Source organism: Mus musculus, chromosome 7 (assembly GCF_000001635.26).
Source record: "Mus musculus strain C57BL/6J chromosome 7, GRCm38.p6 C57BL/6J".
NCBI classification, from domain to species: domain Eukaryota; kingdom Metazoa; phylum Chordata; class Mammalia; order Rodentia; family Muridae; genus Mus; species Mus musculus.
This window is the reverse complement of record NC_000073.6, coordinates 105,939,295-105,961,899: the sequence shown is the minus strand read 5'-3', so window position 1 is coordinate 105,961,899 and position 22,605 is coordinate 105,939,295. Positions and strand designations below refer to the sequence as shown.

The 22,605-nt window shown below is 38.6% G+C and overlaps 1 protein-coding gene across 2 annotated transcripts in view; it reads left to right on the top strand.

Moving 5' to 3' along the window:
* Positions 1–7,932: 7,932 nt before the first annotated feature.
* Positions 7,933–22,605, top strand: part of Gm4070 (predicted gene 4070) — a 58,850-nt gene continuing 44,177 nt past the window's right edge. For both annotated transcript variants that reach the window (NM_001243040.1, NM_001243039.1), the window contains exon 1: positions 7,933–8,045. The gene's annotated coding sequence lies outside the window, so the exon portion shown is untranslated. The remainder of the gene's footprint in view (positions 8,046–22,605) is intronic.

Sequence of the window (22,605 nt, the reverse complement as noted above, 5' to 3'; positions counted from 1 at the left end):
CAGTTGGGAAAAGTATAGCATCTGGCCCTCCTTAGAATATTAGGTATCATGTGAGAGGAGTGAGTTATGTATCATAACAGCCCCTCCTTTATACTAAAAATATTTAAAGACTTGGGATGAAAGTTGAGGTCACTCATGGAAAGGCTGCTTTCTTCTGGTAAAGCAGAGTTCTCATATAGATTATGTTTCTTTGTTTTGTTGCTTAATTCTTTTATAACTACTCTACTACATTAGTTTTTTTCTTTTTTTAATCAAAATAATGGGATCTGATTTGCAATCCTGGCCCTAGGTGAAGACATGATATTCTAAACTACCTAAAGGATTATAAAATCACAAAGACATACTACATTCTTCTGAGGTAAGAGTTAATCCAAATAGCCTTAACAATTGCTTAGACAAAAAAGTTCTTCAGAAAACCCAGCCTGACCAGGGTCACACCAAGGTGCCAGCACATGGTCACCTTGGGTGTGGAATCAGCAGACACCCCCAAGGTCCCTAGAAGACTCTCCATGTGATCTTAGGACCACTGGTGAGTGGAACAGAACTTCTGTTCCAATCCAATCACATGGGACCAGAGACAGCATTAGGGAAGTAGAAAACACTGCATGACCAGGGTCACAAGTCCCTTCTGGTTGGCTCTAGTACCCGGTCACCTTGTGCACAGAGTTGGCAGACACCCCAATGTTCCCTAGAGGACTCTTCATGCAATCTTAGAACCACTGACAAGACAGCTCCACGCTCCTCAAAGGAAACACCACTTCCAGGCACTGTAACACGCCCACTATCTTTGAAAACAGGATCCCAGGATAAAAGGAGCTTGGTCACACCAGTATTTCAGGGTCTCAGAGGAACTTGACTGCCAAGAACTCTGACACACCCAGAATCTCGGGTTCATAGGAGCCCAAAAGCAAAGGATCACAGAGAAATCTGGACTCTGAGGAGTACTGAATCAACTGGGATTATAGGAAGGACAGACTCCAATCAGATATATTGAGGACAGCAAATACTTGAGATAATCAGATGGCAGGAGGCAAGCATAAGAACAGAAGCAACAGAAACCAAGGTTAGTTGGCATCATCAGAACCAAACTTTCTCACCATAACAAGTCCTGGACACATGATCACACCAGAAAAGCAAGACATGGATCTAAAGTCACTTCTTATGGTGATGATGGAGGACTTTAAGAAGGAAATATAGGAAAACACAGGTAAACAGCTAGACACATTTAAAGAGGAAACAAAAAAAATGCCTTAGAGAGTTACAAGAAAAAAAAATACCAAACAGGACATGGAATTGAACAAAACCATCCGGGATCTAAAAAGGGAAATAGAAACAATAAAGAAAACCCAAAGGGAGACAACTCTGGAGATAGAAACTCTAGGAAAGAAATCAGGAACCATAGATATGAGCATCAGCAACAGAATACAAGAGATGGAAGAGAGAATCTCAGGTGCAGAAGATTCCATAGGGAACATGGACAAAACAATAAAAGAAAATGCAAAATGCAAAAAGATCCTAACTCAAAACATCCAGGAAATCCAGGACATAATGAGAAAACCAAACCTACGGATAATAGGAGTAGATGAGAATGAAGATTTTCAACTTAAAGGGCCAGCAAATATCTTCAACAAAATTATAGAACACTTTCCATACCTAAAGAAAGAGATTCCCATGAACATACAAGAAGACTACAGAACTCCAAATAGACTCGACCAGAAAAGAAATTCCTCCTGACACATCAGAACAACAAATGAACTAAATAAAGACAAAATATTAAAAGCAGCACGGGAAAAAGGTCAAGTAACATATAAAGGCAGGCCTATTAGAATTACTCCAGACTTCCACCACAGACTATGAAAGCCAGAAGATGCTGGACAGATGTTATACAGACACTAAGAGAACACAAATGCCAGTACAGGCTGCTATACCCAGCCAAACTCTCAATTACCATAGATGGAGAAACCAAAGTATTCCATGACAAAACAAAATTCACACAGTATCTTTCCACGAATCCAGCCCTTCAAAGACTAATAACAGAAAAAAACCGATACAAGGATGGAAACTACGCCCTAGAAAAAGCAAGAAAATAATCCTTCAACAAACCTAAAAGAAGACAGCCACAAGAACAGAATGCCAACTCTAACAACAAAATTAATAGGAAGCAGCAATTACTTTTCCTTAATGACTCTTAATATCAAATGGACACAATTCCCCAGTAAAAAGACATAGACAAACAAACTGGCTACACAAACAGGACCCAAAATTTTGCTGCTTACAGGAAACCCATCTCAGGAAAAACAGACACTACCTCAGAGTGAAAGGCTGATAAACAATTTTCCAAGCAAACAGTCTTTAGAAAAAATTTGGAGTAGCCATTCTAATATCGAATAAAATCGATTTCCAACCCAAAGTTATCAAAAAAGACAAGGAGAGGCACTTCATTCTCATCAAAGATAAAATCTTCCAAGAGGAACTCTCAATTCTGAATATCTATGCTCCAAATGCAAGGGCAGCCACATTCATTAAAGAAACTTTAGTAAAGCTCAAAGCACACATTGCATTTCACACAATAATAGTGGGAGACTTAAACATCCCAGTGTCATCAATGGACAGATTGTGGAAACAGAAACTAAACAGAGACACAGTGAAATAACAGAAGTTATGAAACAAATGGATTTAACAGATGTCTACAGAACATTTTATCCTAAAACAAAAGGATATACCTTCTTCTCAGAACCTCATGGTACGTTCTCTAAAATTGACCATGTAATTGGTCACAAAACAGGCCTCAACAGATACAAAAATATTTAAATTGTCCCATGCATCCTATCAGATCACCATAGACTAAGGCTGATCTTCATTAACAACATAAATAATATAAAGCCAACATTCATATGGAAACTGAACAACACTCTCCTCAATGATACATTGGTCAAGGAAGGAATAAAGAAAGAAATTAAGGACATTTTGGAGTTGAATGAAAATGAAGCCACAACATCACCAAACTCATGGGACACAATGAAAGCATTTCTAAAAGGAACACTCATAGCTCTGAGTGCCTCCAAAAAGAAACTAGAGAGAGCACACACTAGCAGCTTGACAACACACCTAAAAGCTTTAGAACAAAAGGAAGCAAATTCACCCAAGAGGAGTAGAAGGCAGGAAATAATCAAACTTAGGGGTGAAATCAACCAAGTGAAAACAAGAAGAACTATTCAAAGAATCAACCAAAGAGCAGCTGGTTCTTTGAGAAAATCAACAGGATAGATAAACCCTAAGCCAGACTTACTAGAGAGCACAGGGACAGCATCCTAATTAACAAAATCAAAAATGAAAAGGGAGACATAACAACAGATCCTGAAGAAATCCAAAACACCATCAGATACTTCTACAAAAGGCTATACTCAACAAAACTGGAAAACCTGGATGAAATGGAAAAATTCGTAGACAGATACCAGGTACCAAAGTTAATTCAGGATGAGATTAATGACCTCACAGATTTATATACCCTAAAGAAATAGAAGCAGTTATTAATAGTTTCCCAACCAAAATAAGCCCAGGACCAGATAGGTTTTGTGCAGAGTTCTATCAGACTTCAAAGAAGACCTAATTCCAATTCTCCTCAAACTACTACACAAAATAGAAACAGAAGGTACTCTACCGAATTCATTCTATGAAGCCACAATTACTCTGATACCTAAAACACAGAAAGACCCAACAAAGATAGAAAACTTCAGACCAATTTCCCTTATGAATATCTATGCAAAAATACTCAATAAAATTCTCACTAACAGAATCCAAGAACACATCAAAACAATCATCAAACCTGATCAAGTACATTTCATTCCAGGGACTCAGAGATGGTTTAATACATAATCCACTATATAAACAAACTCAAAGACAAAAACCACATTATCATCTCGTTAGATGCAGAAAAAAGCATTTGACAAAATCCAACACCCATCATGATAAAAGTCTTGGAAAGATCAGGTATTCAAGGCCCATACCTAAACATAATAAAAGCAATCTACAGCAAACCAGTAGCCAACATCAAAGTAAATGGTGAGAAGCTGGAAACAATCCCACTAAAATCAGGGACTAGCCAAGGCTGTCCACTCTCTCCCTACCTATTCAACATTGTACTTGAAGTCCTAGCCAGGGCAATTAGACAACAAAAGGAGATCAAGGGGATGCAAATTGGAAAGGAAGAAGTCAAAATATCACTTTTTGCAGATGATATGATAGTATATATAAGTGACCCTAAAAATTCCACCAGAGAAGTCCTAAGCCTGATAAACAGCTTCAATCAAGTAGCTGGATATAAAATTAACTCAAACAAGTCAATGGCCTTTCTGTACACAAAGGATAAACAGGCTGAGAAAGAAATTAGGGAAACAACACACTTCACAATAGTCACACATAATATAAAATACCTTGTTGTGACTCTAACTAAGGAAGTGAAAGATCTGTATGATAAGAATTCAAGTCTCTGAAGAAAGAAATCAAAGAAGATCTCAAAAGATGGAAAGACCTCCCATACTCATGGATAGGCAGGATCAATACAGTAAAAATGGCTATCATGCCAAATGCAATCTACAGATTCAATGCAATCCCCATCAAGATGCCACCTCAATTCTTCACTGAGTTAGAAAAGGCAATTTGCAAATTCATCTTGAATAACAAAAAACCTAGGATAGCAAAAACTCTTCTCAAGGATAAAAGAACCTCTGGTGGAATCACCATACTTAACCTAAAGCTGTACTACAGAGCAATTGTGATTAAAAAAAAAAAAACTGCATGGTACTGGTATAGTGACAGAAAAGTAGACCAATGGAATGAAATTGAAGACCCAGAAATGAACACACACACCTATGGTCACTTGATCTTTGACAAGGGAGCTAAAACCATCCAGTGGAAAAAAGACAGCATTTTCAACAAATGGTGCTGGCACAACTGGAGGTTATCATGTAGAAGAATGGGAAATGATCCATTCTTATCTCCTGTACAATGCTCAAGTCTAAGTGGATCAAGGAACTCCACATAAAACCTAATATTGAAACATATAGAGGAGAAAGTGGGGGAAAGCATCAAAGATATGGGCACAGGGAGAAAATTCCTGAATAGAACATAAATGGCTTATGCTGTAAGATCAAAAATCAACAAATGGGACCTCATAAAATTGCAAACCTTCTGTAAGGCAAAAGACACTGTCAATAAGACAAAAAGGCCACTAAAAGATTGGGAAAGGATCTTTACCAATCCTAAATCAGTTAGGGAATTAATATCCAATAGATATAAAGAACTCAAGAAGGTGGACTCCAGATAATCAAATGACCCCATTAATATCAGAGCTAAACAAAGAATTCTCACCCGAGGAATACCAAATGGGTGAGAAGCACCTGAAAAAATATTAGGCATCCTTAATCATCAGGGAAATGCAAATCAAAACAATCCTGGAATTCCACCTCACACCAGTCAGAATGATTAAGATCAAAAATTCAGGTGACAGCAGATGCTGGCAAGGATGTGGAGGAAGAGGAACACTCCTCCATTGCTGGGGGGATTGCAAACTTGTACAAACACTCTGGAAATCAGTCTGGCAGTTTCTCAGAAAATTGGACATAGTACTACAGGAGGACCCCGCAATACCTCTCCTGGGCATATATCCAGAAGACGTTCCAACTGGTAATAAGGACACTTGCTCTACTATGTTCATAGCAGCCTTATTTATATTAGCCAGAAGCTGGAAAGAACCCAGATGTCCCTCAACAGAGGAATGGATACAGATAATGTGGTACATTTACACAATGGAGTACTACTCAGCTATTAATGACAATGAATTTATGAAATCTTGGGTAAATGGATGTATCTGGAGAATATCATCCTGAGTGAGGTAACCCAATCACAGAAGAACTCCCATGATATGTACTCACTGATAACTGGGTATTATCCCAGAAACCTAGAATACCCAAGATACAACTTCCAAAACAGAATAAATTTAAGAAGGTAGACCAACTAGTGGATACTTCATTCCTCCCTAGAATATGAAATAAAATATCCATGGAATGAGTTGCTGAGACAAAGTTTGGAGCTAAGATAAAAGAATGGACCATCCAGACACTGCTGCTCCCAGGGGTCCATCCCATAATCAGCCACTAAATGCAGACAATATTGCATACACCAGCAAGATTTTGCTGAAAGGATCCTGATATAGCTGTCTCTTGTGAGGCTATGCAAGTGCCTGAAAAATAAAGAAATAGATGCTCACAGTCATCTATAGTATGGAACACAGGGTCCCCAATGTAGGAGCTAGAGAAAGAACCCAAGAGCTGAAGGGGTCTGCAACCCGATAGGTGGATCAACAATGTGAACTAATCAGCAACCCCGGAGCTCGATCTCTAGCTGCATATGTAGCAGAAGATGGCCTAGTTGGCCATCATTGGGAAGAGAGGCCCCTTGGTCTAGCAAACTTTATATGCCCCAGTACAGGGGAATGCCAGGACCAAGAAGTGGGAGTGAGTGGGTAGGGGTGCAGGGCAGTAGTGTGGGTTAGGGGACTTTTGGGATTGCATTTGAAATGTAAATGAAGAAAATATCTAATATAAAAATAAAATTAAATTAAAAATAAATAAAAAGCTTAAAAAAAAAGTTTGTTTCTTGTTTTGTCAATTTTCACTTCTGTGTTTTCTATTTCTGGTTCAATCTAGAGGCCAAGAGAGACAGAGCAGACATGCTTTCTGTCATCTAGTCTAGGATTATGGAGGACAGCCATGAACCCCATCTGGAAACCTTGGTAGTTCTCATCTGATTTATGAATCGCTGTGTGTCTGTGGATCTTCAATGAACAGGTAGGAAGACCACCTGAGACAGTCATTTCCTTTTGGTTTTGGTTTTCTGGGAACATTATAGTGTCTGTCAGTGTGTACTTTGCTTATGGTTTCTGTCCTAGAAAAAAAGCCAAAGTGAAAACAAGTATAATACTTGAGAAAAAAGTTATAATAGAAGATATATTACCAATTACTAAGGACATGAAAATATATTCAACATAATCCCACAAAAATGCCAATTCAAACCACTGTGTAAGTTCATATCAAGCCCATTTAAACAACCAGTAGAAGCAGTGAGGGTGCTCTGATGGGTGGCAGCAGTGGGTGACACATAGCCAATTTGCATGCATTGCCTGTGAAGATAACAAATGGTTCAGTCATTTCAGAAAATGCCATGTCAGTATTTGAAAGTAAACATCTATTTACTATGTCATCCTGCCACTATATTTTAGATATGATGAGAGATGAAAATAAATGTCTACTAATCATAATTACACAAATATTTGTAGTAATATTATTGATAAGAATCCCAGACATAAACAATTCCAGCAACTAACTGGTCAACAGATAAAGAAGCTGCTGTACCATAGCAGGTTTTAGGATCTGTGAAACAGCACTATGTAGGTCTAGAGAAGCAGCTCACTGGCTACAGTCTCTTGCTAGGCCACTGAGGCAGGAGTAGAGGGGAGCACCCTCATAGAGGCAGAGGGAGGGAAGAGGGGATAGGGGGCTTGTTTTGGGAAACTGTAAATAAGGATAACATTTGAAATGTAAATACATAAAATAATCAATTTAAAGAAAACTCTGATTCTGAAAGAATTGCTATCATCCTTTTATCCACACCCTGTCCCCACTTGGCAGCTACTAAGATTGGCAGCTAGGCTGATTTGGGTTATTTTTGGTTTTTTCTTTGTTTGTTTTATTGTTTGTTCATTTTTTCTCTAAAACTCATGTAAATCTTCCTCAGTCCATATTTAGCTACAAGAACTTACACAACAGACCCAAGAAAGAAACGAAACCTCTGTGAACAGGGAAGAACAGGAAGGAAAAGGGAGGTGCCTGGTTCTGAGTGTGATTTCAGTCTCTGACCTCATAGAGCCCTATCTGAGCCTCTGCAGATGGACAGCAGCCTGGCAGGCTGGAGGAAGGTGCATGTCCACCTCCAATTACTCTCTAGAGCAACAATCTGAAGACTGGAACTGGGCTTCAAGCACACAAGTAAGTGAAAGGAGTTAAATGGCTAGACAGATAAGTACAATAGACTTAAAAACTAGAGTAGAAAGAGAAAAGATGAAACGTATGGACATTCGGGGATTGTAACAAGCTAAAACCACAGATAGGAAATTAACATTTCCAGGTTGCTAGAACCTAAGGCTCACAGAAAGATTAGACTTTTGTCCATGACACTTCCAAGAACTGACAACAAAACAGGAATTGAATCTTTAGCCAGTGCTGTATTGAGAAAGCTAAATGCTAAAAATCTGCCTTCTTTTTTTGTAGGTCCTGTTAATTTCTTAAAAGTTGTGCCTTTTGTTTGTATGGGTGAGATGCTTGTTAAACATGGCTTTCCTTGAAAGCATTGAAAACGTTTCCTTCCATGATGGTCCCAATCATGTGAATGGTGTACTGGTTGTAGTCAGGTCTTTGAGACCTCACTCCTTGACCTCTCAGATTAGGAAGGCAGCTGGTTTACTGAAGCTGTAAGGCTCTTAGAGACATCCTATTTTTCCCTGCTCCCTTGGTAATCTATTGACCTGAAACAATGGCCAAAATGTTGATATCCCTTTTAGACTATATATCCTCATTGATTTGGGCCTCTAACTATGATTATTGAGCAACCAGAGCTTCTGTTACAGCAGTATTGACAAATGAATAAAATTTGGTTCTATAACACTAAAGTGAAGCTTGACAAATATCTTAAAACAAACCTTTATTCCTTTAATACAGAGTTTTCTATTTAGAATCATATACAGCTATTTTAATAAAACATAAAATCCTTGCTCTTTAAGCAAGTTTTTATGAATTATAATACTTTTACATTTACTCTTTTGTGTGTGTGTGTGTGTGTATGTGTGTGTGTATATTTGTGTGTATGTCTGTGTGTGTGTGTGTGTGTGTCTGTGCATGTATGTATCTCGAGCTTATCCCCGTCCCGCGGGAAATAAACACAGGACACACCAGATTCTTCCACGGTTAACTTTTACTTCTATATCATATTGAGGTAGACAAAGAAAGCTCAGAAAGAGTGTGGTTTAAATACTTTTGGTGACGTGTCTAAACTAGGACTGGTAGCAACACCCATGATCCTCATGCACCCTGGGGATAGGTTAAAGCCCCCAGGGGTTGGGCAAAAGCCCTGGAGATGGACTGGTGACTTTGGCTGGCTGTGCTCTCGCAGCTGCGCACAAGGAGGTTTAGCACCATCTAGTGGCGGCACATATATTGCAGCCCTTTACATGTATGTGTCTGTGTGTATGTGTGTCTTGGGAATCGGTGACACAGCATATGTGTGGAGGTCAGTTCTGAGGTCTGAGGATCAAACTCAGTCTGCCATTGCCTTTCCCCACTGAGCAATCTCACTGACTCAATACACTATTTTCAAGTTTTAACTTTTATAAATCATTTTGTGATACACATAAACTCAGTTTTATCCAATCTCTTTATGTTTATTAGAACAATCTTTTACCTTAAAATCTACAAAACAACTGCCCTCCCATCTAAAATTATGCTTTTAATACTCTTATCAAAATATATGCTGTATTCATAACATTTTATATCTTTCATTTTAATTGATATTACCTATTGCATTATATATTTTGAGCCAACAAAATTTAGAAAGCTCTTGCTTCCTAACAAGATATTTATATTTCAAATAAATACACATGAAACTGTATTTGAAACTCAGGCAAAATAAGTTAGCAATCCCAGAGTCTGCTTTCTCTTTTCATCCTGTTTTTGTCTTTCTGGTCTTAAACTGGTCAAGATAAGAAACTTAAGGAGAAATCTGTTTTGTTTTGTTTGGGGAAAGACTCAATCAGGTAGAAAATAGTTTTTACACATAAATGACACAACTGTTAGATAAATTTATCTTCGAGATATACTATACTGTGTTAGCCATACTAAATTAATTACCATTTTAAAGAACTGCATGAAGTAAGCTTCCCTACATTATGTATTCTACTGTTTGTGGGGTAGGATCTTCGGTAATTCCCATTATGAAGTGGAAAAGTAATATAAAGATATTTTGCAAATGTATATGTATGTATAGTTATCGTTTTGTTTGTATCACACTCTTCATGAAAATCTTGCATTTATCATATCCATGTAAAGGTTAATTTGTTTGTTTGTTTTTTGGGAGGGTTGGGTTTTTGTTTTGTATAGCTTATTTTTTTCTTAATTGTATTGTATATTTTCTTTATTTACATTTCAAATGTTATCCACTTTCCTGATCCCTGCCTCCCCTCCTGGAAAACCCCTATCCCATCACCCCTCCCCATGCTTCTATGAGTGTGTTTCCCCACCTGAACACCCACTCCCACCTCCCCATCCTCGAATTCCCCTACACTGGGGCATTCAGCCTTCACAGGACACAAGGGCCTCTCCTCCCATTGATGCCTGAAATGGCCATCAACTGCTACTTATACATCTGGAGTCATGGGTCCCTCCATGTGTACCTCTTGGTTGGTGGTTTAATCCCTGGGAGCTCTGCGGGTCTGGTTTGTTGATATTGTTGTACTTCTTAAGGGGTTGCAAACCCCTTCAGCTCCTGCAGTCCTTTCTCTAACTACTCCATTGGGGAGTCCAGTGGTTGGCTGTGAGTATCCACCTCTATATTTGTCAGGCTCTGGCAGAGCCTCCCAGCAGACAGCTATATCAGGCTCCTGTCAGCATGCACTTTTTTTTTTTTTTATCTTTTTTTCACCCAATTCTCCAATGCACATGTTTAGCAATTTTCTTTTTACTTAGAAAATATTTATTGGTGAACTTACTATTTATTTATTTTACCATACTAATCTTTTTTGTTGTTGTTGTTGTTGTTGTTTTTGTTTTGTTTTTTTTTCTTTTCTTTTCTTTTTTTTTCCATTTTTTATTAGGTATTTAGCTCATTTACATTTCCAATGCTATACCAAAAGTCCCCCATACCCACCCACCCCCACTCCCCTACCCACCCACTCCCCCTTTTTGGCCCTGGCGTTCCCCTGTACTGGGGCATATAAAGTTTGCGTGTCCAATGGGCCTCTCTTTCCAGTGATGGCCGACTAGGCCATCTTTTGATACATATGCAGCTAGAGTCAAGAGCTCCGGGGTACTGGTTAGTTCATAATGTTGTTCCACCTATAGGGTTGCAGATCCCTTTAGCTCCTTGGGTACTTTCTCTAGCTCCTCCATTGGGAGCCCTGTGATCCATCCATTAGCTGACTGTGAGCATCCACTTCTGTGTTTGCTAGGCCCCCGCATAGTCTCACAAGAGACAGCTACATCTGGGTCCTTTCGATAAAATCTTGCTAGTATATGCAATGGTGTCAGCGTTTGGATGCTGATTATGGGGTGGATCCCTGGATATGGAAGTCTCTACATGGACCATCCTTTCATCTCAGCTCCAAACTTTGTCTCTGTAACTCCTTCCATGGGTGTTTTGTTCCCAATTCTAAGGAGCAGCATGCACTTCTTGGCATCCACCATAGTGTCTGCATTTGGTTACATTATATGGGGTGGATCCCCAGATTAGGAAGTCTCTAGATGGCCTTTTCTTCAGGCTCCGCCCCACACTTTGTCCGTATTAGCTCCCATAATTGTTTTGTTCCCCTTTCTATGGACAAAGCACCCTGTAGGTTAATTTTTTAAAACACATCCATTGTTTTTATCAAATCTAATCAAAGGATTTACATGTATATCAATATAGTTGACTAACAAAACATTTTATGGGTTTTTAGGGTTTTTTTATCATTGACTGTTTTAAAAAATAAAATTTATTCTTTTTTTAACTTATTTTTTACACTCCATATGTTATTTCCCCCACCCCGATCCACCCTCAGACTGTTCCACATCCTGTACCTCCTTCCCCCTGACTCCATGTGGATGTCCCCACCCCCACCCCATCTGAACTCTAAACCCCCTGGGGACTCCAGTCTCTTAAGGGTTACATTCATCATCTGTGAATGAACACAGACCCAGAAGTCCTCTACTGTATATGTGTTGCGGGCCTCATACCGGCAGCCTGTTTGGGGTTCCAGTGTTTGAGAGATCTCGGGGTTCAGATTAATTGAGACTGCTGGTCTTCCTATAGGGTCATCCTTCTCCTCAGCTTCTTTCAGCCTGCCCTAATTCAACAATAAAGGTCAGCGGCTTCTGTCCACTGGTTGGGTGCAAATATCTGCATCTGACTCTTTCAGCTGCTTGTGGGGTCTTTTGGAAGGCGGTGACGATAGGCCTCTTTTTGTGAGCACCCCATAGCCTCAGTAATAGTGTCAGGACTTAGGACTTCCCCTTGAGCTGGATTCTACTTTGAGCCTGTCCGCTGGACCTTCTTTTACTCAGGCTCCTTCCCATTTCCATCCCTGTAATTGTTTCAGACAGGAACAATTGTGGGTCAGAGTTGTGATTGTGGAATGGCAATCCCATCCCTCACTTGATGTCCTGTCTTCCTGCTGGAGGTGGGCTCTATAAGATCCCTCTTCCTACTGTTGTGCATTCATCTAAGATCCCTCCTTTTGAGTCCTTAGAATCTCTTACCTCCCAGGTTTCTGGTGCATTCTGGAGGGTGCCCCCAACCTCTTGTTTCCCAAGGTTGCCTGTTTCCATTGCTTCTGCTTGCCCTCAGGGCTTCAGGTTTTTTCCCTCACCCAAGAGGAGATCAGGTTCCCTTCTCCCCCCTATAAACCACCTCCTCCCATCCACTTTCCCTCCTAGATCCCACCCTCCCTCCCACTGGTGACTGCTTTCTTCTCTCTCCCAAGTGGGACTGAGGCATCCTCCCTTGGGCACTTCAGCTTTTTGATCTTTTTGAGTTCTGTGGACTGTATCTTAGTATTCTATACTTTTTTTTTTGGCTAATATCCACTTATTGGTGAATGCATACTATGCAAGTCCTTCTGGGTCTGAGTTACCTCACACAGGATGATATTTTCCAGTTCCATTCTTTTGCCTGGAAAACTCAGCATGTCCTCATTCTTAATAGCTAAGTAGTATTCCACTGTGTAAATGAGCCACATTTTTTGTAGCCATTCTTGTATCATGGGACATCTAGGTTGTTTCCAGCTTCTGGATATCACAAATAAGACTGCATGAACATAGTGGAACAAGTACCCCTGTGGTATGGTGGGCCATCTTTTGGGTATATTCCCTAGAGTGGTATAACTGGGTCCTCGGGTAGATCTATTTCCAGTTTTCTGAGGAACCTCAAGATTGATTTCCAGAGTGGTTGTACCAGTTTACAATCCTCCAGCAGTGGAGGAGTGTTCCTCTTTCTCCACATCCTCTCCAACATGTGTTGTCATCTGAGGTTTTGATCTTAGCCATTGTGATTGGTGTAAGGTAGAATTTCAGGGTCATTTTAAATTGGATTTCTCTGATCACTGAGGACTTTAAAAATTACTTTAGGTGCTTCTCAGCCATTCAAAATTTCTCAGTTGTGAATTCTCAGTTTAGATATATACCCCATTTTTTGATTGGATTGTTTTGGTTTTTTGGTGATTAACTTCTTGAATTTGTTATATACTTTGGATATTAACCCTCTATCGGATGTGGGTTTCTTATAAACATGTTTACGATATTAAGATTTAGGTAGTCAATGTTTAAGTTCGTAGATTCATGAAAATTTCTTTTATGAATTAAAAAGTGTTGTTCTAAATGAACTAAGCCTTATGTAAAGTAGTTCAGATGCTAATTTTGCTTTAAAATATTTGGTGAGGGGACAGATATCATGCAAGGTTATACTTAACCGTTTTAGTAATTTATGAAATATACTTTTAAATACCACTTCCCTGGGTTTATAGACAAAAAGAATACCTATGCACTAGATGTATTAGATTTAGCAGTAGATGTATAGATGTTATCTGTGATTTTCCTGTTCTCATATTCTTCTTTGAGTTCATTTTTTAAAGAAGTAGGTATACACCAAGATTTTTAAAATATATATGGATGTGAATATGGACATTACCAAAGCCATATGCTGAGAAAAGGCAATCTTTTCCTCTGTGACAATGTCTTTCCTCCTCAGTAAAAAATTAGTTAATTCTACTAACATGGTGTATTTTGGACGCTAATATTTTCCATTGATTTTTAAAAGTCTTCATCAATGCTGTGTGTCACTGATTGATGTACCTATTTATTAAACCTTTCTGTGTCAGTATTCTACTTTTCTCTTTTAATACTGAACTGGTTGTTCTGTTCCTTTTCTTCTTTCATATAAACTTCATTTGGTTAGTTATTTAGAAAATAACTTGGTAGGGGTTTTGTTAAGATTATAGTGAATTTATAATGTCAAGCTGTAAAGAGCTAGTGTGATAATTGATCTGCTGGGTAAAGATATCAAGAATTTGTGCACTGCAACTGAATGCCTGTGAAGACTTTTTCAGATAGGGTTGACATGTCAGTGAATAGTAAGGAAGCCCCTGCCCTGAATAAGGGTGAGATTATCAACAGTGTAAACTGCTCCAATGAAGAAGTGAGATGAAGCAAGATACAAGCTACCTTTCTTTTCCCAATGACTGTTTCTATTGCTGTGGCCACTGCTGACATTAGAGTCCAGATGTCCAGATATTCAGCATGTACTCAACTCTTCAAGGCTTTACACATTAGACTGACAGTGCAAAGTCATCCTTCCTGGATTTCAAATCTAGTTCTCAGCCTCTGCAGCATGTAGCTGAGCACTGTACAACTGCCCTAATCATACCACATATAATTCATCTACTTTTATAATTGGCAGGTACGTACACTCTGTTGACTCTTTCATCTAGGGATATGTGGAGCAATTAAAATTTTAACAGCATGAATTACAGAATATGATTTTATTGTTTATGTACTCTTCAATCTGTTTCATTGAAATTTTGCAGTCTCCTTTTTTTCTTTCTTTCCTTCCTTCTTTCTTTCTTTCTTTCTTCTTCTTTTTTTTTTTGTTTGTTTGTTTGTTTGTTTTTCAAGACAGGGTTTCTCTGTATAGCTGTGGCTGTCCTGAACTCATTTTGTAGACCAGGCTGGCCTCAAACTCAGAAATTCGCCTGCCTCTGCCTCCCAAGTGCTGGGATTAAAGGTGTGCACCACCTTGCCCTGCTCTGCAGTCTCCTTCACGTAACCCTTGAACATGTTTTGTTAGGTTTACATTTAACTGCTTTAAAATAGTAATATGCTCTTATTTTGAAACACAACTCAATTATTCTTTGTTGATATATGAAAAGCATTTTTTTATTTTAACCATGTAACTGGAAATTTTCTTATATTCATGTTAGTTCAAGACAGTTTTTATTGTGCACCCTTCAAGATTTTCTACATTGTAAGTCTTAGTATCTGTGAATAAAAGTAGCTTCATTCTTAGTTACTACATTCCTGTATATAGGCAGTTAACAGTTTTAAAAGGATGAACACTGCATTCAGAAGGGCAAATAATCCTTTCCTATATCGAGAGAGACAAAAGGAGAAAATACTTAATGATTTTAAACTATCCTACAAAAACTGATCTGACATTGACTGGTTTCCCAAATGCAGTTTCTCTTCCATTAGTATAGTGAATTAATATAAATACTCAAAATCCTTAACAGTTCCTTATCAATTTCCTTGTCATCTGTTACATTCTCTTCTTCGATGAGATTTTTTTTTTTTTTTGATGAGAATTTTGTGACTCAATTAAATTCAACCAATTAAACACACAGATTGGATTTATCCTAGGAGTTTAGAATTAGTGAATCATTCTATAAGTATTCTTCAAACTACTATTTTACCAAAAGTTCAAGTTAAATGTACAAAGAGGCAGGAGAGATGGCTCAGAGGTTAAGAAGACCCAAGCTCAGATTCTATCACTCGTATAAGATAGAGTAAAACCACCTGTAATTTCTACTCCAGGAGATTCAGTGCACTCTTCTGGCCTTCACAGGGACACACACACACACACACACACACAAATTGATAATAAATAGTAAATCTAAAACAATTAAAATTTTAAACCTTGTGTGGTGGTCCACCCCTTTAATACCAGCACTTAGGAGGCAGAGGCAGGCAGCTCTCTGAATTCAACACCAGCCTGTTATACATAGAAAATTCCAGGACAGCCTGAGCTACATAAAGAGACTCTATTAATAAATATGTAAATAAATGAATAAGTGTAAGTTTAGTTTAATTTTAAATTTTTTTGGTGGGAGAGGATGTACCTAGACCTGCAGATGCTTGATGTGCAAGGGTAGGGGGTATTCAGGGAGGCCTTACCCTATCAGAGGAGAACAGAGAGGGGGTGGGGGAGGGGCTGTGTGACAGGGTGGGGGGGGGGAACCAGAAGGAGGTAGGCCAGTGAGCGGTTGAAATATAAAGTGAATAAATAAAAGTAAAATTAATGGGAAAAACATGGATTCCGGGTGTTATTGTGAGCAAAAGGACAGTTTCATTAATAACACTGTTGTGTGCACCTCTACTGCCATCTTGTGAACATTTCTTTCCTCACAGTCCTCTATCCTAAGACTCACATGGTTTCTTTAAGCATGGCTTGAAAGGAAAAAATAAAATTTGCTCTAGTAACTAATAACAACATATAGAGAACAGAAGTGTTGTGTCCGGCCAGCAGACCACAACCTGGGTTCTAGCCTGGAAAGGCATTTTGGAAACCTGGAAGAGAAGAGGGGCTAGGTGGCGAGAGAAAGGAATGTAGCCAAGACAGTTATTCTGATCAAGGCTCAAATTTTATTGTTGCGACACTAGTTATGAAGGAAGGGGGAGGGGACCCGATTCCCGCCAAATAATCTCTGGTCCAGTAGAAAGGTGCACGTGTGTGGCTCCGCAGGTTCTAGCAGTGGGCGTGGCAGAACGAATGAGCAGGAAGCTCCACCCCTGAACAAGCAGGTTTCAGGCTGGGGGAGGGGAGACTATATCTCCTCCCTTTTATTAACAAAATCTAAAAAAAGAAAAAGCTGGCCTGAGGGGGGAAAATTATCTATGCTCAATAGTTCTGCCTGGAATCTAGGGCTAAAGAAAAAACTTGCTTTCGTGGGATTCCTTAACTTTTCTTATGGTAAACTGTATAAGGCTAAGACTGTCCTTTCTTATCTTAGTAAACAACTAACTGAAAAGCCTGGAGCTGTAGGCTCTGAATTTATAATGCTAATTAGTACTTGGTAGGTAACTTTCTAGTTGAATTTTAAGTAGGGCGTTGGAACTCTGGCTAAGTTTGACTGAACAAATGTGAAATACACTATAATAAGAATAACACTAAGTTGATATTCCTCCGCATTTTTGGATGATAGGTGGGAAACAGGGAAAAGGGGTTCGGCCAGCTCTGTAGTACAAGGCCAATTGGCTTTTTTATTTTGGGGAGGGAGGCAGTGAAGACAGTACGGTCTCCAATCTCTCTCCCCCCTATTAATTAAGTTAAATAAGGCAATGCTTAACTGAGGTGATCAAATGATTTTCTCATCCGTAGATGAGTGGGCCTTTAACCTTGGCTTGGGTGGACATTGACCCGATTTTTCTCGTGGGTACTGATAAGACCCACACCTGTGGCTCTTGGTATCTTTTGGGGAGGGGGAGGCAGAGCCGAAAAATATTTTTGATTTTTAGCCAAAATTTGATATCAACCTCTTTTAAACCGGGTTTATCTCACAGGAAACTCAGAAATGGTCAAGCTGGACCTTTTCCTGTAGTGACTCTGCACTAAGCGATGTCCATACTGAATTTGTACGATCACAAACCAGTATGCACAGTTCTGAGTGCTGTGTAGCTCCTAAAGGAGAATTATCAACCTCAGATTTAGCAAGGCCTAAGCAATAATTACGTCATTAGTAACACCACGACTTGTGGCTAAAATAGAAGCTGGAAGTCATTTTTTTTTTTTATCTCTGTTTTTTTCACAGTCTAAGGACACCTTGCAGTAACAGCAAGGGTGAAAAGCCAGAGGTCAGCTAAGGGACTAAGCCTGTCTATCAAAATAAAAACCAATCTTTATTAATATAGAAATATCTACTTTTCTAGCCCTCTTGGTAAACCTAATTTTTAACTCAGACTGAAAGCCACGTGCTGGAAATGTCCTTGGAAAGGAGATAACAGCAGCCACCTGTGTGCTCTAGGGGGGCGGGGATGCACATCCGCTGGTCCACCTCGAGAATGTAGATTTACCTGCTTGAAAGACAAAATCTCTGACAGTGAGAAAGTAGGAAAGCAGAACTTCTTTTGGGGAAGTCCAGGTACTTTATTTAAATGCAAATTGTAAAGCTGAGGCTAGTCTCTGGCCTCCTGTCGGGAGCTGCCTCAGAGAGTAGCTTTTTTTGGAGCCTGAGTCCTCAAGCTGACTTTTAAGCAAAAGAGGAATTTTAGTCCTCAAGGTGATACTTTAGAAGATTTAGAATCTGTGTTCATCTGACGAATTAATTTATCTGGCAGTCACCGCACTCTATCTTCATCTCGTGAAAAAACACAAACTGAGCCCCTACCCCAAATTAGAACTGGATCTGGACCCTTCCATTTGTTAGTCAGGGGGTCCTTCTATTTTATCAATGTATTAAGTGACCAATTGCTCTTTAATAGCTTTTTCCACTAGCTGTAAGGCCAGCAATCCTTCTGAGGTTAGGGATCTAGGGGAAGTGGGGGATGTGCTCTGAATTAACTTTGTTAGGTAATTTAGAATATAGGAATCTCTAACATTGGACTGAATATTAGACCAGTCTAAGATTGAGTTAAAATGACTGGTCACACTGAAGAAAGGAGAAAAATCATTATGACTCTATTAAATGACTAATTTTACTAAGTCTGAACATACAGTCTCTGATATACTATTGCCATAAAGTTAAAAGGCTAGAAGCTAGTCTAAGCTGGAAAAATGACAAGTAAGGATGGATCTAAAACATGAATTTAATTTAGTTTTTTAGTCAATTTAATCAGGACATAAGTCAACTTACCTACCAGCTCGTCACACGAATTAATATGTTTCTGCAGTGTTCTGTGGAGAAAACCTGTTTTTTCCTTTTTTAATAAGGTAGCTGTTTTAGGATCAATCTATAAGTCAATAAGTAGATCTCTTTAAGATACTATAAAGCATTTATTAAACTTTTTGACATTAAAATATTAAATTTTGAAAATAAAGGTAAGACTTTAATAGTGTGCATGGGAATGCACTAAATAGTATGCACGGGGATACAATTTTTTTCTTTTTTGTCTTTTAAGAAGTTAAAGTTTTAAAATTTTACAATACCTAAACTTTTGAATTAATAACTAGTTGACAAAACATTTTAAATACTTGGCTGTAAAGGGGCAGTGACTACTTGCACTTTTAATCAATTTTCTTAAAGAGCGGTTGTAACTAGAAGGCTTGCAAAGTTATTAAGAGTCACATGTGCATAATTTATTTATTTATTAACTAGAAATATGCATAAGCAATTGTAAATTTGAGAATTAATAGTATCTGAGGGATGAACAATTTAAGCAATTGCGAGCTCAGAGATATGGCATTGACTATTAATATACAAATTAAGGTTTGATTGTTCAGTATTTTAAAACACCATCTACAGCACACAACTAGATCATCTGTGCTGGAACAGGGGAGACTGTGTCTTAAGACTCTGCCCCACAGAAGCTAGTTGGGCCCACGTGGGCCAACGATCGGCTGGGAGGATGAGAAAAATGACTTTACAATAATGTTTTTTTTTTTTTTGGCCAAAGAATTGTTTTGGGCACAATCAATTTTTAACTACCAATTAATAACAATTATAAAAGCTTTCTTTATTTTTTGTAGAAACTTTTGTAGTAAACTAAAACCCTAAGTAATAAAAGGATATTGTCTCTGAATCTTTTGGGTGAGAGCAAGGATTTAAGGTAAACTTTAAGAAGCATTAGTTAATAAAATACTTTTTACTTAGGAAACAATATACACTGAAAGATTAAAAATCTTGGCTTCTTGTATAGAAGCAGAAACAATAAAAATTTTTCTTACATAATGTAAAACTATATTATCTATACCTAGAGGCAAAATTTTCTAGTGATTACAGTTCACTAGAAGCAAAACTCTTTGAATTTAAGCATTATTAAACATCTGAATAGATCTGCAACACTGTTAAAAAGAATTTCTCTTGAACACAGGGAAAAAAACTTTCTCAGGCACTGTTTGTAAAACAAAAGAAAGGCCACAAGCCACTCTGGGGCTGCCCAGAGCCATGTATTGACTCAAACGTAAAATACTTTTTAATCTGAGCATCCCGGCCCTCCTGTAATAAGGACCGATTTTAGAGAAACAATATAACTGTCTACGCCTCTAAATTTTGATACTCTTTCTTAAGATGACTTACAGTTAAAACGTTCTTCACAACTTTAGTGTTGTGAAAAAATTGCCCGTACTACAGTTTTCTGCCAGGCAGCAACTATAACCAAACTGTTTGTCTAATCTATTCACAAAGACAAACATAACTAGATAACTCTGTCACAGTTTTGTATGAAGTGAGCTGTATGAGCGCTCTCATAAGATGATTACTCTTGTAATTATCTTAATTACAATATACAGGTGAATTAAAGATCTTAAATTTGAAATCAAACTGCAAGCTGCAGTCAATGGAACAATAGCAGTTTTAACCATAATTTTAAAGTTTTTTGTGCAAGGTTAGGATAATACCTATAACCTTGGGAAAGCAAAACCCAAGTTTAAAACAATTTATTATCTTTAAAATTAATATTAGAAGCATTACTATCATATTACGAAGTTTGGATGTCAATTAATACCTATGAATACCTATTAAAGCAAGCTTTAATAAAAAGACATTGCTTTAAATCTTATCTTAAATTTTACTATTTAGGATACGAACCACATTAATTATTACCTAAACTAGAAATATCTTTAGAGACCCAGCCTCTTGGCCTGCTTTATGTCACGTGTTGGAAGGACTCTAAACTTGAGTTATCAAATTTAACACTAACCATCTGTAGCAATGTAACAATTATTAATCTTAACCAACAACTTATGAGCTGAATGTGAAGACATGCAGAGCACATTTTCAATAAAAAAGAACCAAATGAAGCAGTTACATTTAGACCAATCAGAGAATAATTTTTGTAGCTACAATCATAGAATAAAAAACACTTTACCATTGTCAAACACATTAATCATGAACCATTTATTAGCTTTTTTACTCCGAAACTTAGAGGCTGTGCACTCGCCCTTATTTCCTAAAACGAACAGTTTTTTCAGCAGGGGCCCTCCCGCCATGTGTCTGATTTTTGGCTGAAACACGTGGCAGCTCTCGGCTTTGCAGATAAAGTTTTTTATACCATCTTTATTATCCAACACAAAACATAGAACATTCATTCATACAGACTGGACACGAACATACATGAATTGAACACGAGAACAGATTGGTGCACCGGACATTAGACAAGACACAAAAGGGAACAGAGTACTCCTGCTATAAGGCCCAGAGAGAAATTTCTCTCTGCTTTTTGGGACATTTTCCTCCCTTATGATGCATTTTTTATTAACTGGGGCAATCCGCCTGTTCCTTTTAATAAACCCTTTCTTTTCTCACGCCTCATGTAGCTTCAGAGAGCTACGGCCTACCGCCTATTACCCAGCTCCTCACTGCTGAACCTAAGTGAACCAGCGCTCGGGTTTAACGCTGTCTCAGCTTAGCCCATACCTTCTCCGGTATGAATTTCCTTTATCCTTTATTTTATGGAGCTCCGAACCAGCAGCGTCTCTTCCAAAAATCCTTTGCCGTTTCTCAGTCCCGCGTTGGTTCGCCAATTGTTGTGTCCGGCCAGCAGACCACAACCTGGGTTCTAGCCTGGAAAGGCATTTTGGAAACCTGGAAGAGAAGAGGGGCTAGGTGGCGAGAGAAAGGAATGTAGCCAAGACAGTTATTCTGATCAAGGCTCAAATTTTATTGTTGCGACACTAGTTATGAAGAAAGGGGGAGGGGACCCGATTCCCGCTAAATAATCTCTGGTCCAGTAGAAAGGTGCACGTGTGTGGCTCCGCAGGTTCTAGCAGTGGGCGTGGCAGAACGAATAAGCAGAAAGCTCCACCCCTGAGCAAGCAGGTTTCAGGCTGGGGGAGGAGAGACTACACAGAAGAAGAAAGGCTTAGGTAGGTCTTCATTGGGAGATTCATTATAGAATGCTGATCAGTGTAAAGTGAGGACTTAATCAAATCTAGGAGAATGAGAATTTCCAAGCTGAAAATAATTTTCAGGTCGAAATGTTGCAATGTAAGGTGAAAGAGAACTATTGCACTTGGAGGATCTTGTTATAAGTAAGGGATGATAAAATTAAATGCATTAATAAGTTACTTAATTGGAAAGGAGGTAGAGTGATGAGAAGATGTTGATGAAGTCTATAGAGATGCTAATATAAGGTCTTCATTAGGAAAACTGGAGAGTAGGAGTTTCATTCGAATTAGCATATACTTGGGAGAGATGCAATTTTGAGTGACTTAACTTACTTCTAGAGTCTGAAGAAAGAAACAAAGTGGGGAGAGGAAGGGAGACAGGGAGAAAAGAGAAAAGTAGAGAGGAGAGAGAAGAGGACAGGAGACCAAGGAATAGAAGAGTAATGAAGAGAAAGAGAGAAAGGGAGAATGAACACAGGAACAGAGGAGAGGAGA